The sequence below is a fragment of the Manis javanica genome, chromosome 7, assembly GCF_040802235.1.
Source record: "Manis javanica isolate MJ-LG chromosome 7, MJ_LKY, whole genome shotgun sequence".
NCBI classification, from domain to species: domain Eukaryota; kingdom Metazoa; phylum Chordata; class Mammalia; order Pholidota; family Manidae; genus Manis; species Manis javanica.
Window position 1 is genome coordinate 122,129,458 of NC_133162.1, and position 16,976 is coordinate 122,146,433.

The window sequence follows — 16,976 nt, forward strand, 5'->3', positions numbered from 1 at the left end:
TCCGATAGACAGAGGCCAAACTCTGGTCTGTATTTTCTGCTTCACGGCGCCGAAACCTCAAGTTCCCCGCAGCATCTGGAGAGCCGACCGCGGAGGTGGGTCGCCGGACCTCCCCCCGCGGGCAGCCCGCCACTCCCCAGCAGCTCTAGAGGAGGCTCCCCGGTGCGCTGGGCTAACCTGGTGAATGCAAGCCTGCTTTTGCACACGGGGCCCCCGGTAGCCAGGGGTCGCAAGGCGGTCTCGGGGGTGCAGAGCCGTCCCTAGGCTGCTCTGGAGGGCTGTGCCTCCCAAGTATCGCGGGACTTGGGCCCTCTCCGGAGCAGCGGCTCCAGGAGCAGCTGGAGCGCGCTCGGTGCGCACCGCCCCAGCCCGGGGAGGCGCGGGAGCGGGAGCGGGAGGGAGGAGGGCTGGGGTTGCTGGTTACGTAAATGATACCAGCCCAGTGAGAGGCCTCCGGGCTGGGGCTCCGGGAGGGGGCGGGACCGCGAGGAGGAGGGGCCGGGGGAGCTGGCTGGGACGGGAGCAGGCGGGGGCCGGGGCGAGTGGCCGGGCGGCGGCGGCGGCTCTGCCGAGGCGACAATGCGCTAGGAGCCCTGCTCGGTCTCCGGCGCCTCCTCGGCCTGGGCGCCCGCGGAGCCCTCGAGCCCGCCGCCGCGCTATGAGGGCGCCTCCCCGGGGCTGGCCGAGGCCGGAGCCGGCTCCTGCTGCTCCCCGGGAAGAGTGACAAGAGAGGCGCGGGCTCCAGGTGAGCGCGGGTTCCGCGCGCCCCGCACTCGGTGCGCCCGGTCGGCGCCTGCCGGGCTGGGTCGCAGGCTGAATTCCTTGCGTGGACAGCCGTCCCCTCTTCGCGGGATCCTTGGCCACGACAGCAGGTCTCCGTCTCTTTCTCTCTTTCCCCCTCTTCTGGGTCGAGTCCCCCCGGGAGGCCAGAGGTCCCGGGTGGGCGCCGCCAAGTCCCGCGGAGAGCCCCGAGCCGGACCCGGCAGGGGCGCCTGTGAAGCCGGCGAGGCGGCCTCCTGGGTGCCCGGAGCGCGCTCGCCGGCCGCTGCAGGTGCGGAGGGAGCACCGCAGGGCGCGGAACTTTCTGTCGGCGCCCGCTCCCCAGCCCGCTCTCTCCGCCACCCGGTGTGGCGCTCGGCGGCGGGGGTGGCTCGGCTCTGCACGCGGGCAACTTCATGCCACCAGCGGCGGGCGGCTGGGGGCTGCGGGGCGCGGGCGCTCCTACGCCGCCCCACACCCGGGACGCTTTGGGTCTTTGGGGTCTTTCCGAACAGTTGCCTTCGTTTCTTTCTGCCTCCCTTTGCCTGTCTTTCAGTGCCCCTCTGCCTCTCATCCTCTGCATCTTTCTGTCTCGGATTCAGTTTCTTTTCTGACTCTGGCTCTGGCTGCAGCTCCCCCCACGTCCTCCGCATGTCTGTTTCTTTCATTCTCTTTCTCAGTCTTTCTTGGGATGTCTGTCCGTGTTACTTCTTCCGCTTGTCTCCGGTCTTGCCGTATTTTCTCTCTCTGTTTCTGCCTCTCGCTGCCTGTCTCTGTCTTCATCTGTCATCTCCCCTTCCTACTCCTCCCGAACCCCACTCCCAGAGCACGCCCTGGCCCACTTTTTGGGCTCCTCCAGGTAGAGAGACCTCCTTGCTCCGGAGCCAGAGGGGACGCGGGGATGCAGGCAGCCTGCCGTCCTCTGGGCTGTCGTGGACTCGGGATGAATGAGGGGTGCAAGGGCCCTGCGCTGCCGCGAACCCAAGCACACGGAGGCTGCTGGAATGGGCAGCAAAAGCTGCGGGCGTCCCTCCCCTCACCCCGTTCTTTGACTGATCAGTTGAATTTCCAGGTGGAGTGAGCATCTCCAGCCTTTACACGCAGGTGTCGGAGAGGAGACAGTGGGCAGACAAACCCAGGAAGCCTCGGGATCCGGGGAAAACTAACCTGGAAAGGGTGGGAGCTTTCCCGAGGCAGAGGTGTCATTAGCAGAACAGAGGAGCTCCAGGGACTGCCTGCTTCGAACCGCCGAGCTTCCGTAACACTCAGTCCTTGAGCATTGTCCCTGGAAGAGATCGCGGTCACTGTTCCCTGAAGCACATTGTAGAGATGTTATTTGCAGGGTTAAAGACACCTGGCTGCCCCAGCCCCCTGAAATTTCGGGGTTCCTTGGTGTCCCCATATCTTTAGCTTTGTATGAAGGCTGCCTTTGCTCAGGATTGCTCCCCTCCCTTCGTGTGTGTGTGTGCGTGTGTGTTTGTGTGTTTGCTTGCGTTCGTGCCCTCTAGTGTTAAAGAAACCTGCTGGTTTGAGAATATTGAAAAGTAAGATCAACCTATTGGTGACTGACTTCGGACCTCCCACCTTCCCAGATCCTTCTCTCGCCTTCACCCATTACTTTTCCTCATCTCGTGTATTGCGTTGCATCACTGTTCTTTCCTTTTCCCTGATCTCTACAAACTCCTCTTCTGCAGAATTAGAACGTTAGTATTGAAACCCTGTTCGTGTGACTTCAGAGATGGATACATTTGGAGAATTTTCATAGCCTATGGCAGGCTTTGAACATAGGAAACGTGCATTTTTCAGTACTGTTAGCCACGAATCAGGATTTCCTTATGCCCCTGCCCACCTTCAACTCTACTGAGAATTTTCCCTGGCTGCTCCTGTCGGTTTAAATAAATGCTTTTAATTCACCATTTCTGTGGTGCTCATCCCACTCCAGGGCTTAAGCTGAGCTGCTTGCTTAAGTAGAGGCACTGTATCTCAGATCAGGTTTAGAAGACGAAGGAAAGAAAGCTTTCTCCAAAGGAAGTTCAGCACTGCTGGTGTGGATTAATCTCCATCTCAGAGTCCGGAGTGGGACTGGACGTTGTCTCAGATATGCAGAGCCTACTGCAGTGTGGAAAAACTACTAAACACTTAATAAAAACTTGTTGGTTGATTGGTTACCATGCAGCTAATTACAAGCTTTGAAGTCACCCAGCTATACTCATGTGTCTATATATACGAAGCTGAATTCTGCTTCCCTATTTTATGTTTCATTTAGTCATTTATAAGTGCGATAGGAGGACTAGTAGAAGAGATGTTGAAACGTGAGTTCTGTCTTTTTAGCTCATTTCACTGCTTGTATTTGCCTTTCTGAGCAAGTCTTTTTAACTTAGCTGATGTTTTCTATGTAAGAGTCACTATAGGGCTGCAATGAGGTTAGAGGCTGTGACGGGTGGAATCTCAATTTTTCTACTTGAAAGTAAACTGGGATATGACCTCTCTTTGGGGGTGAATATGTCCCTGTAGTTTTTAAAAATGAAAAGTTATTTTTTTAATACAAAGATAACAGTTTAAAATATTTGGGGGCTATACATTGATAGGCAAACTGAATCACTTACTTAAATAACTTACAGGTTTCCTTACTGCTTCAAATATACATGAGAGGTGTGATACTGCATGCATATGAGAGTTTGCCAAAGGACCTGGAAATGCTATGCCTCTTGCTATATGGTACTAGTGGGAATCCATAGGCAGCTTATTACTTTTATGATGGTATGGTAGTCACTTCTTAAAACAGTTGTAGATTTACCATGAGTATTGTTCAGGAGCACGTTCAAGTTGATTTTGTTTTAAAAATATTACTTAAAAATCACTAGACGATCTACCCAAGTTTTTGTATTTAAAAATACCAAAGACATAGTGAAGGTGGAAATTCTGATATTGTTTGGATATCTTCTGATTTCTTACAGATGAGAATATTGAGACCCATTTACCTTTTTAACTTAATGCATCCTTGGTTTCAAGTTAAACAGTTATGTCAGAGTGAGATATGATGTTTCCATTTTGCAGCTTGATTTTTAGAAGTGATAGTTGTAACAAGAACATTTCCATGTAATAGATATTGTGCAGTTTTAAAGTGTCGGTATTTTAGAAAGAGGGTGAAAGAACAAGTCAAAAATGAGTTCTTTGTTTCTGGTTGGGCAAATGAAAAGAATATCAGTGTTCCTGAATAACAAGAAAAGTAAAGAAAATGAGGTGAAGTAATAATTAAAGTCTCACCCTATGAAATAAATAACAATACTACATGTCTCTGGTTGTATAGTTTTGTCCTTTAATTTGCTTTATTAGAAATACTATCAAGTGGCACTTCTTGCAATAAACAACAAATTCTTTATTGTGACTTTTAGTACCTCACCTTCTTGGGTTTGTGTTGCTCTCAGTGTAGGAACATGTAGACATCTTACATTTAATGAGATTTGACAAGATCAGTACTTTGAAGTCTGAGTGACCATATGCCTAATTATCAAAGAATTTTAACTATGCTTTGGTCCTAAATCCTTCCTTCTAGTCTTATTATCAGAATAAAAACATGCGAAACATCAAATCAAGACTTAAGTATATATACTCATATTGACCTTGACATTTCTTAATTTCTTAATTATAGTTCCCCTTTACGACCCCCTCACCCCTCCACACACGTTTGAACATATAAATCACATTTAAAGGTTTGGCACTGTCAGCTTTGATAAACCATTTATCATTTTAACAGATTAGACTTCTATTTGCAATTTCTATCTTAAAGTACATTGTTTACTTAAGGACTTCTGCCATTTAATTAGAGACATAGATGTTTTTGAAGAGTCTAGCTTCCCATTGTGAAATTAAATACTTAGTATTTCTGAAAATGAATACATGAATTCAGTAGTAGTTGGTCATCCATTTGAGGCATTATAAGCAATTCTCTTTGGGAGCAGAGTATAAATCAAACTTTTCATTTGATGACTTATTTCTCCTTGATTTAGGTTTGTACCTATATGTATGTTTTCAAATGTAGTATATGTATAATAATATATTTAATTGGTCTCAGCTTGATAACCAAGAAATAAGTATAGGTGTGTAAATTCATCTGTGTAATTAATGTATGTTCTAATGTCCCTTGTAAATGCATTAGCTAAAGTTCATTTTTAGCTATGAGTTTTCTAATTTTATTTTCTTGGTAGGTCTTAGGACCCATTTATTTAGGCTGAAACTTAATTTTTAAAAGATATTTCCAGAGATAGTTAGGAGATTAAAGTAGGGAGACATGTCTTTCCTCTAATGGCCCAGTTTCACTCAAAGGTCCACAAATTATAGTCCTCATGAACTATCAGTGTTTCTGTTAATGTTTATCTTGCTATAATCATCCATCCATTACAGTAGACCTACAGCAAGATGCAAAATATCAGTTGTTAAAAGTTGTTCCATATTAATGGTTAATCCGCCCAACATAGCTTGAGAGGAATGTAGGTAAAGTAATGACTGTTACCATCATAGACATGAACATTTTTGCGATCATATTTTCTGTTATGTAAGAAAATTAAACACACTGTCCATGTTAAATATTCAGACTTCTTTTGTATTTTTTTAAGAAATGTTTACTGTTTTGGACAGACGGGACTGTCCAAGATATATCATAGCAATGTTTTAACATGATGTGGAATTAATTGGGACTCTGTTTGATACATTAAACTGTATTGAGTTGTCACTTAAATGTGATTTAGGCTCTTGTAGAGCATCACAGAGAAGTGTGAATAAACTGTCGGCTGGCACTTTGGTGAACATAATACATGTGCTGAGTAGCCACTGTAAATAGAAAGAAGAATTTAAAGCAGAGCCTACACATTCAAAATCATCCAAATTACACCTCAGAGATAGTAGTAAATGTCAACTTAGTCTCTTGCCTAATATTAATTGCCTTGATATCATAAGCACAGCACCTCTTTTTTAGTTAAAAATGGATTTTGGCAAATGGGGAGGATTATCTTCTTGCTGATCAGAAGCATAATAACTGACTTAATTTCCTCTTGAGATTTTTATTATATAATTAGTTTCAGATGGAAAGGATGAGATTTATATGACTATCAAGACTCCTGTGCAGTACTACTACCGTTAGTCTAGTGAAAGAAAAAGGGGAAAAATGCTTGGAAACAAACATATGTGAGGATATAGCCATTTCAATTTATTTATGAGGGAGTTAAAAATGGTGAGTATAGTTAAAAATTGATAAAATAACTAAAGTTTATTGGATACTTTCTTTGTACTTGAACTGTGGGTAAGTAAACATTTGACAGGTTTACATCATTTTATCTTCGTAACCATATGAGTTAGAGGTAGTATGGCTGTCTCCATGCTATCAAGACTCACTTACTCAAAATGACACAGCTAATACCTGTTAGGGCCAGGGATCACCTCAATCCTTTCACTGAGGCCACCACTCTAATAGTTCTCAGTCTGATATTCTCACCAACTAATAAAATTAAAAAATAAGTGAGTGCTACCCTCCATTTTCTTTTGTCCTGTAAGAGTGACTTAAAAAGTCTACTTACATCAACATCATTTTATGAAAGAGTGGACTTCTACACCCTAACCAAATCTGAAAATACAGCTCTTAAGATAGAATAAATTTAGCTTTCTGTACGTTTTCTACATTGCACTTCTTTTTCTAATTTAACAAAGATTGATAAGAATTGTATCACAGTCTGGTACTGTATTTCACCACATTTTGTAGACTGTGCTTGGGAGCTCGTCTTCGTCGGGCCCACTGTAATATGTTGCCCTCCCCATGGACCCCATGCACCCACATGGCACAGCATGGTCATCATTACCCATGGCTCAGCGAGACATAGTCCTTCAAAGCTAATTTGTTCTTGCAAGTCTGCGCAATAAAATTTGGACCTAGGAATGATGCTAGCAGGATTGGAGGTTACTTGTTTCTTCCTGGTAGTTAGCCATGAATCAAGATCACTTAGATGGTGCCAACCCGTGTCCTGGAACAACCAACGAGTGCCCGGCAAAAACAAAAGGAGGGGGTCTCAGGAACTTCCCCTCTGTCCTCTCCCCTCACCGGCGTGTCCCAGCCTCGAGGGATCACTTCCTTTTTAACTTCTTAGTTTGCCTTGATGAGAACAATGCAGTTTTGCTTTAGGTGAAGAAGAAAATTCCAAAGCTGAACTTCTTACTGGTTTTGTAAAATTGACTGACGCTAGTAAATCGAGTGCTTTGCTTAGATTTCAATTAAGGTCATTGAAGAGGAAAAGAATGCTGGTGGGGTGTGTGAAATGTAGCTAAACTGACTTAGGGTGTTGTTTAGTGTCATTACTGACAAACGTGTGTAAATTGAAATTACCTAAAGAGGTTTTTGTGTTTGTTTGTTTAAATATAGGTTGTCAGATTCCACTGTTACAGATTCTTGTTTGCTTTGCATGGGTCCCCAGAATTTCTCTTTATAGACATCTTTCTAGATGATTCCGATGTAATGTTTCAACTGACTGATCTACTTCTAGTGCATCATTTTTCAGATTTACTTGATTTGATTTATTAGCAGATATAGAAGTAACTATGTGCTGGACATGTATAAGTGCTTTACATAATAGCAATTCATTTAATCATAACTCCCCAAAGTAGGTTTTTATTAGTATCTCCATTTTACAGATGACGAAATTGAGACACAGAAAGGTTCAATGTGTTGCCCAGAGTAAGCTGATAAGTGGCAGGGCAACGACTATGCTATTTTGATGAATGATTAATAAAATTACCTGCTTTAAATTACAAAGCTTATAAGTAGAACACAAATTTCTGTCTTGTTCCCTACATAAGTTTTGCCTTTAAATGTGAAGGAAGAAAACTTCACCCAGAAGCAGATTTCTAGAGTTTCAAACAAAAATATTTACCTTTTGGAATTCATAGCACCAAATTCATAAAGTTAATTATGGAGGGACAATAAACATGGAAACATTAGCGTGGTTTTCTTTATGAAGATGAATTGTTTATAATTCGATGTGATGCAGACTCCTCCAACTTTTGTAAAAAAGAAAACAAACAAAAAATGCCAAGAAGTTAACACATCATGATGCAGACAGGAAGAAAAAAATTTTTAATCCATAACTAAATAAGATTTCTATATTTAGGCTTTAATCTATAACTAAGATCTACATCTGTAACTAATCTAATAAGAAATAACTTTTTTTTCCCTAAGATAATATGGCGAATTGTTTAAATTACATTAGGAAATATTCTTATTTATGAAGGAATTGTGGAAATCCTTTGAAATTTTTGAATTTTTTTTCCTCACGTGTTTTTGGTAAGCTTTTTATATGCTGGAAAACCTGTATTAATTTGTAATCATTGGTAATCTGTAAGAACTAATGTTTTCATAGCTGATGAAATGTATTTTCTCCTTCTGGCCTTTGGTTGATTTTCAGCAACTTTCTGTTACTTAATATTTTTGTTTAATGCACTGACATTGTTTTAAAGAATTTCCTTTAGTCTTTTTAAGAAATAAATGTCATTTTAGACTGATACTTGATTAGACTATGTAATTTATGAAGTAGATACCCCCAATAATGAGTCACTCCACCTGTTTGATTTTTTAAAAATAAAATCTGCTCTTAGAGGGTTAATGGGATTACTGATGAGCCTAGTGTCAATCTTAGTACAGTCTCCTCTCTTTTTCTCATAACAAATTCTACTTTTTACTGAATCCTCACGGGTCACCTTTCTTTGATTCTCTTACTGGTTTAGTCTGAAATGGGACTATATGTCACTTGCCCTGAAAAATATTAGAAACCAGCCTGCCCCTGATCATGGTTTACCTTTTACCCATATCCTATAGATTTTTCGTGTTCCTCTGATTTTCTTCTTAATTAAATACAGAATTTATCATTTCTCAATACTCCTTTTCTTCTCCTATATCTTTTACTCACTTCTCCCTTCCTTTCTTCCTTCTTCATGGTGCTCTCTACTTTAAATGCCCTTTCTTCTATGGTTTATGATAATGCTTGATGTAGCAGGATTGGACTATCTATTAGTACTCTTGATTTGTCAAAATAAAAGGCAAATAAAAAAGCTTCTGTTCATTTCATCATTCAGTCTCCAAGTAGGTAAAAGACACTCTAGCTCTTTCATCTGGCTCATTAAGCAGGAGGCTGGGGATGCTAAATTCACATCTCATTACCTTTGTCTACTTTTAGATGTGTGTGCTTGGGCCCTATGGTCAGTTGGCACTTGGAAGGCCCATGGCTCCAAGGGAATGCTGTGCCATTTGAGGGAACGCCAATTTCAGTTGCCACACAGTTTTTGTATTCCTTGGTTAGCTTTTTCTTATAAGACATCCAACATGTTTCATTGCTAACTCTAGGCTATTGACTTCATCTTTAAAACATTCATTGTGATATTAACTGATAGATTGTGATGGACCATTTCAATAATTTATATGCTGTGGCTCCCACTCTCTGGCTTCAGGGTAGTATTTCTCCTATTTGGTAAACCTAGAGCAGACACTTTGTCACAGATTTTTTGAGTTGTATTGTTGTGCACTAAGTTGAGATGAATTGTTGGTAATTGGATGGTGCAGCTGAATTAACACAATGAATTACTAGTTAGGAGACACTTCATTTGCTGCTGAAGACAACAATAGGCCCATTTTGCTTCTACAATGCACACATTCTTATTATCTATATAAAATTCTAATTCAAGTGGGATAACATGTATGCATCATTTCCATTTCTTTTGTAAGGAAAAATAATCTCCACAAATTTAAGATATTTGTAACTATCTCCTTAAATAATTTTACACTTCAATACGTCTTTTTTTTTTTTTTTGAGAATGTTAATCAGTTGTCTCATTCTCCACAAAAAGGAAAGAACATAAGGCATTTCAGAAGTGTAAAATCAGTAGTATTACTTTACCCTGTGTAGGTTAAGATGTGTGCAGACATGCAATTTGCATTTATTTCAACAGGGAGCCTTGCTTGAGTCTTTCTGAACAGCGCAATGGCCACTGGGACCGCCGTGTGGTGTGGTATGCAACCGTGTAATGAATTTACTTATCCTTGGGTTTTCTTTATTTTAGGTGTTTTAAGGGTAGTTTCTCTAGATCAGTGGGATTGCTTTTAAACAGGAAAGTATCCATTTTAAGAGGAAGGATTGAGACAACTTTATCTAAACCCCTTCTGAAACCTCATTTAAAGCATTAAGTTAAGGAGTTAAAAGATATCAAACTATAAAATTGGATAGAGTGAAGCAAGGCAGAAGAAACTAAGATGAGGGAAGTGGCCTGAAACTGAGGAAGCCACTCTGCTCTTAATGAGGCCCCAAAGGCATTAGGCTCCATAATGTCAAGAAAACCAGAGGACACTGGGGCTGAACAAAATAATCAGCATCTATAGATGAATAGCTGGCCTTCTATTCACCAATTGTACTTCCTATGCAAACATTTCTATTGCAAATTTTTCTCACTACCCCTCCCACCATTCAGCTAAAATTTTATGGACCCGTGAGGGACAATAAGGGCAACCAAATATACATCTTAGAGCCATAGAATAAAGCATCTTTTATTTTGGCACTGAGGGTCTTAGCAACTGGCTTACCTTTAAGCATAGTCTTCTAATCCCTAAGACTCCTGTAACACAGAGGGCTCAATATTTTCTATTCTGTTATTCTTAAATATAAGCAGCAACCAAAGATCACCAGATATTTAAGAAAAAATATTAAGAAAAGTTTGCAGCACAAAAAAGAGAGACCAAGATAAATTAAAAAAATAAAACAAAACAATACAATGAACTTGCAGGGAACAGAAAATTAAAAGATCAATAAAGAGACAAAGACATTGAATCCTTGAAAAGATGTAAAAAAAATGTATTTGTAAAACAAGGGGATGATATGTGAAAAATGCAATAAGTGAACAAGAAAAACTGTTGGAAATTAAATATTTTCCAATCAGTAGTTTAAGAAAAAATGTATAATTTCAAATAGAGAAAATATCTCAACAATGCAAACAAACAACAAAAAAAATAGAAAATATAAGACTCACAGTGAATCTCCCTGTAGTGTGACTTTCTAATAATTGGAGTTCTGTAAGAAAAAAATATATAATTAGAACAAATATCAAATAATTAATATGGGACTTCTGCAAGATAGTAGCATAGGAAGAGCCTGAACATATCTCCCCCTATATGGACACACCAGATCTATAGCTACACATGGGTCATTTCCCTCTGAAACATATCTGAGAACTAGATGAACTGCTTCTCCGCAACAAAGGATATAAAGACCACATTGAGAAGGGTAGGAGAGGAAGAGATACAGTCTTGCTGATAACCCCTACCCCCTGTGCAAGGAATCTCAGCAGTCTGATGGTTTTGTATATAACTTACACTGAGACCAACAATAAAAAGTCCATCAGTTTGGAAAGCACCTAGAGTGTATATGAAGGAGATTCATTTGCTAATCTAAAAGATCTGCAGGAGGGGCAGGGAACAGTCAAAACTCTCCCCAGAGATAGAGGCACTGGTGGATGCTGTCTTAGCACTATCACCTATCCTGCTAGTGAAGGTGGAGCTTAGATATGGCACTCTCACAATGTCTTACTAACAAAGGTAAGGTAGACAGTTGCAGTTCTATCCCACTGTCTTGCTGAAGCCAGAGGACAGGGTAGTTGCAATGCTCCTCCACTCCCTTGCTGGGCTGGTGAGTATGAGTGGTCACTACATTTTCCCACTTCCAGTGCACTGACCTACTGCATCCTTAAAGCCTATGGGCATATGCAATCAAGACATTTTCTCACTACTTTTCTGAAGACAGCAAGCATGGTCAACCCCCTATCCTCTCCAGCTGCTGTGGTAAAGCCGGTAGATGCGTACAATCCATACAAGGAATGACCCATGATTGCCTGGCACTTGTGGCAAGGGGTAAGGCACTCCTGAACTCCACAGGAATGTAACAATCAGAAAGTCAGTTCTTGGCAGAACCTCTCCTGCACCCCCAGGGGATCACATAGATAGCAGACTGAACACAACCCCAAACTCTTCCTGTGATAAAGGCCTATTAGCCTACAGCTTCAGCCCGAGGGGCAGGCTTCCAGTTTCCAAGTCTACAGCTCTAAGGAAGCACTCCCAGGGAATGCAAGCAGGGAGACACCATCTTTATGCACCCCACTGGTCTCACTACAACTCAAGGAGACCTCCCAGGAAGGAGCTTATACAGTCATCTAGAGCCCAGTTTTTTTGCACCTGTCACCTGTTATCTCTAGATCTGGCCTAGAGGACAGGAGATCTAGGATTGTGGCTCCTGATAGAGCTGTTTATACTTGAAAACATTAAAATCTGCTGCTTGAGTGTCTGGCTTCCCGTCAGCCTGAAACCAGGTGGTAAATGAGATTCTTCCCCTTGGATCACCAATGGGTCATGGCCCCACCTCAACAGCAGGGACCTATCAAGAATAAATCAATGGTTTAGACAATCACAAAAGTTTGAGAGACAACTAAGAGCTAGGGCAAGGTTGAACTAGTAATATCATCACCTACACAAGGCTTCTCTTTCAAGACTGAGGGAGGTGGCTGTTTCACCTAATACATAGAAACAAATACAAAGAGTCAAGCAAAATGAGGAAGCAGGGAAATATGTGCCGAAGGAGAGAATGAGACAAAACCTCAGAAAAAGACCTTAATGATATAGAGGTAAGTGTTCTACTTGATAAAAAATTATAGGTGGCAGTGATAACAATGCTTACTGAACTTGGGAGAACAGATGAACACTGTGAAAACATCAACAAAAAGAGAATATATAGGAAAGTACCAAAGAGAAGTCCAGGAGCTGAGGAATACAATAATGGAATTTAAAAATACATTAGAGGGGTTCAACAGCCTACTGGATGAAGGAGAATAATGGATCAGAGAGCTGGAAGAAAAAGCAATAGAATTCACCTAGACAAAACAGCAAAAAGGTGAAAAAGAAAGGATTTTAAAAAATGGAGATAACTTATGGGGTCCATGGGACAACATCAAGTGGAATAATATTCACATTAGAGGGGTTTCTGAAGAAGACAGAGAGAAAGGAGCAGAAAACTTATTTGAAGAAATAGTGGCTGTAAACTTCCCTGACTTACTGAATGAAACAAACACATAGGTCCAGGAAGCGCAGAGAGTACTAAATAAGATGAACCGAAAGAGATCCATACCAAGACAGACTATAAGTAAAATGTCAAAAGTTAAAAAGAGAATCTTAAAAGCACCAAGAGCAAAACAAACTGTTATGTACAAGGGAAGGCTATCAGCAGATTTCTCAACAGAAATTTTGCAGGCCGGAAGGAAGTGGTATGATATGATCAAAGGGCTGGAGGGAAAAAACTTCCAACCAAGACGCTACCCAGCAAGGCTGTCATTTAGAATTGAAAGAGAGAAAGAATTTTCTAGATAAACAAAAACTAGAGTTCATGACTATGAAAGTGGCCTTATAAGTACTGTTAAAGGAACTTCTTTAGGTTGAAAAGAAATGGCACTACTTAATAACAAAGAAAAAATATGAAAGTAAAAATCTGTCTGGAAAAGTAAATATGTAACCAGGTAATGGGTTAATGACTTATAAATCTACAATGAAGGTTAAAAGATAAAAACAATACAATTAATGAAACTACAGTAATTATGTTAAGGGCTACATAAGATAAAAAATATAAAATATGTTATCAAAAACATAAAAGGTGGAGAGTAGAAATGTAGTTTTGGAATGTGTTCAAACTTAAGTACTATTGACTTAAAATGGAGTAGTGTATTCATCAAATGGTATATGTGAATTCATGGTGAACATGAAGAAAAAAACTTAGGTAAACATACAAAAGAAAATGAGAAAAACACTAAAGAAAGTCATCAAAGCACAGGGTAAGAGAGAAAGAAAAGAAGAAAGGAACACAGAAGAACTTCAAAACAGTTAACAAAATGGCAATAGTATATACCTGTCAATAATTACTTTAAATATAGTGGACTAAATTATTCAATTAAAAAACATAGAGTGGCTGAATGGATCAAAAAGGAAAAACAAGAAACATCTGTACACTGCATGCAAGAGACTCACTTCACAAGTAAGGACACACCCAGATTGAAAGTGAATGGATGGAAAAAGATATTCCATGAAAATGGAAATAAAAAGAAAGCTGGTATAACTATACTCGTATCAGGAAAAAGCAGGCTTTAAAACAAGGCTGTGATAAAAGACAAAGACAGGTACTATATAATGATAAAGGGCTCAATTCAGTAGGAAGATAATATTTATAAATATGTATGCACTCAACATAGGAGCACCAAAATATACAAAGCAAGTATTAATAGTCCTAAAGTGAAAAATGCACAGCAATACCAAAATAGTAGGGGACTTTAATGCCTCACTTACATCAATGGATAGATCAACAAGAGAGAAAATCAGTAAGGAAATATTGGCTTGATATGACACATGAAACCAGAGGAACTTAATAGATATATACAGAACATTCCACCCAAAAGCAGCAGAATGAACATTCTTCTCAAGGGCACATGTAACATTCTCCAGGAAAAATCACATGTAAGGCCACAAAACCAGTCTCAATAAGTTCAGGAAGACTGAAATCATAGTGATATGAACCTAGAAATAAACAAATTGGAAAAGCTACAAGTATGCAGAGATTAAACATGTTACTGAACAACTACTGGGTCATAGAAGAAGGCAAAGGAGAAATCAAAGAAAAATACCTAGAGACAAATAAAAACATAAATCTGACATGCCAAAATCTATGGTATCTGGCAAATGTGGTTGTAACTAGTTCATAGCAATACAGGCCTACCTTAAGAAACAAGAGAAATCTCCAATTAACAATTTACTTTTAAACCTGAAGGAATTAGAAAAAGAAGAGAAAATGAAGCCCAAAGTTAACAGAAGGAAGACAATAATAAAGTTAGAGTGGACAAAAATAAAATAGAGGCTACAAAGGCAGTATAAAAGATCAATAAACTAAGAGTTGGTTCTTTGAAAAAGTAAACAAAATTGACAAGCCTTTAGCTAGACTCACCAAAAAAACAAACAAATTAAAAAAACAGGGCCCAAATAAATAAAATCAGAAATGTAAGAGGACAAGTTATAACTGATACTATAGAAATACAAAGGATCATAAGAGACTGTTATGAACAGTTATATACGAACAAATTAGACACCGTAGAAGAAATGGATACATTTCTAGAAATTTACAACCTAGAATTAATCATCAAGAAGTAGAAAATCTGAACAGACAGATTATTAGTAAGGAGATTGAATCAGTAATCAAAGACTTGCCAACAAACAGAAGGCCAGGCCTGAATGGCTTCACTAGTGAATTCTACCAAATGTTCGAAGATTTAATACCCATTCTTCTCAAACTCTTGCAAAAAATTGAAAAGTAGGGAAAGCTTCCAAACTCTTTTTTATAACAAGGATGCCACAAAAAATAAATTATAGATCATTATGTCCTGATAAACATAAATGCAAAAACCCTCAACAAAATATTAGCAAACCTAATTCAACAATGCATTAAAAGGATCGTACACCATGGTCGAGTAGAACTTATTTGAGGGATGAGAGGATAGTTCAACATTCACAAATCGATTGATATCATACACCACATTAACAAAATGGAAGATAAAAATATGATCTCAATAGATGAGAAAAAGCATTTGACACAATTCAACATCCATTTATGATAAAAGTCTCAACAAAGTGGTATACAAGGAATGTACCTCAATATAATAAAGGCCATATATGACAAAGCCATAGCTAATATTATACTTAATGGTGAAAAACGTAAAGCTTTTCCTCTAAGATCAGGAACAAGACAAGTATGCCCATTCTCACGACTTTTATTCTACATAATATTGGAAGTCCACATTACTGAAGAAAAATTATTTTCAACTTAAAATTTTATATCTACTCAAATAAACTTCAAGAGTAGAATAATGTCACCTTCATATATATAAGGAGTAAATTTATTTCCACACATGTAACCTTTCTTACAAAATTACTTGAGGTCCAACCCCAGCAAAGTATTATTAAGAGAAAGAGAAAGACATAGCATGACAGTTATGAAGTAGTCGTAGAGGGCACACAATTTATATTGCTTCAGTGTGGTGTGGGATTAGTGCAATAATTGAGGGCTTAGGCAGGTGCAAGTCTGTGACAAAAGGTAGACATTATAGGACATTTAATGTTCACGATGTATTTAAAAAGAAAACAGTGCAAGAAAAAAGAAGGTGAAAAGTCTGGGAAAAACAAAAGATTATGCAAGAAAGGAAAATAATCATAGAACTTTAGTTGGCTCTGAAACAATTTTTATTTAAATGATAATGATAATTAATGATGTTCAACTTTAATGTCAACCTTTAGATAATGTGATACATGACTATAACATGGAATACAAATATTGCCAGCAATGGAAATGTCACAGTAAACACGTAGAACGTAAAGCTTGGGAGTTAGGTTATGGGGTTGCGGAAAGCAGAAGGAAAGGATAAGGATTGGAAGATCAGCGTATTGCACAATGGGATCAAGAGATAGTGTCAATGTTAATACAAGAAAGAGCAGTGATATATTCCTTAAAGTTCCAGAGATAATGAAGAGGAGAAATCATGAATAGGAAAAGTTGGGAGAAATGAGTGGTAAGTGAGATAATGACAATGTCTAAAATACTTTGAGTCCATAAAATACTTGGTTTGGTTGAAGTATGCTTTAATTTGTTTATAAAAAATGTATTTATTTTTACATGAGTATGTACTTTCCAGACTTCCACAGATTCTAATCACTCTCTATTGAATTAACCTGGTCCAAAAAGACATTTGAATTTAAGGCTTCTATTGTAGAACTAATAAACAAGTAAAAGTGATTTCCTCGAGGGAAAGGCACTGGTTGAGGTTGGGGAAAGGGGACTGAACTATGTAAAGAAATGCTAAGTACTGAGAACTTTTGTCAGGAAACACAATAGCAAGCATCCCTTACAGTACTATAAAGGTCATCTGGCTAAGAGGAAAGAATTGGATTATAGTCCTAATAAACTGCGTCACGTTATTTAGGTTCTCTGGATCTCAGTTTCCTCTTCTTCAAAATGAAGCAACTAGTATAAAAATACCCAGTATCACTCTATATTCTAGCCTTTATTTTATGAAGATAAGCCTATCATTTTCTTTGAGAATGAAATGAATTATAA

At 39.5% G+C, this 16,976-nt stretch overlaps 1 protein-coding gene across 5 annotated transcripts in view; it reads left to right on the forward strand.

The window, feature by feature from the left end:
* The first annotated feature begins 537 nt into the window (after positions 1 to 537).
* GALNT13 (polypeptide N-acetylgalactosaminyltransferase 13) overlaps positions 538 to 16,976 on the forward strand; it is a 494,477-nt gene continuing 478,038 nt past the window's right edge. For 2 of the 5 annotated variants that reach the window (XM_036996088.2, XM_036996089.2), the window contains exon 1: positions 545 to 872. The gene's annotated coding sequence lies outside the window, so the exon portion shown is untranslated. Of the gene's footprint in view, positions 873 to 16,976 lie in introns of all 5 variants that reach the window. The other 3 variants (XM_073241476.1, XM_036996090.2, XM_036996091.2) reach the window with 3 other exon arrangements.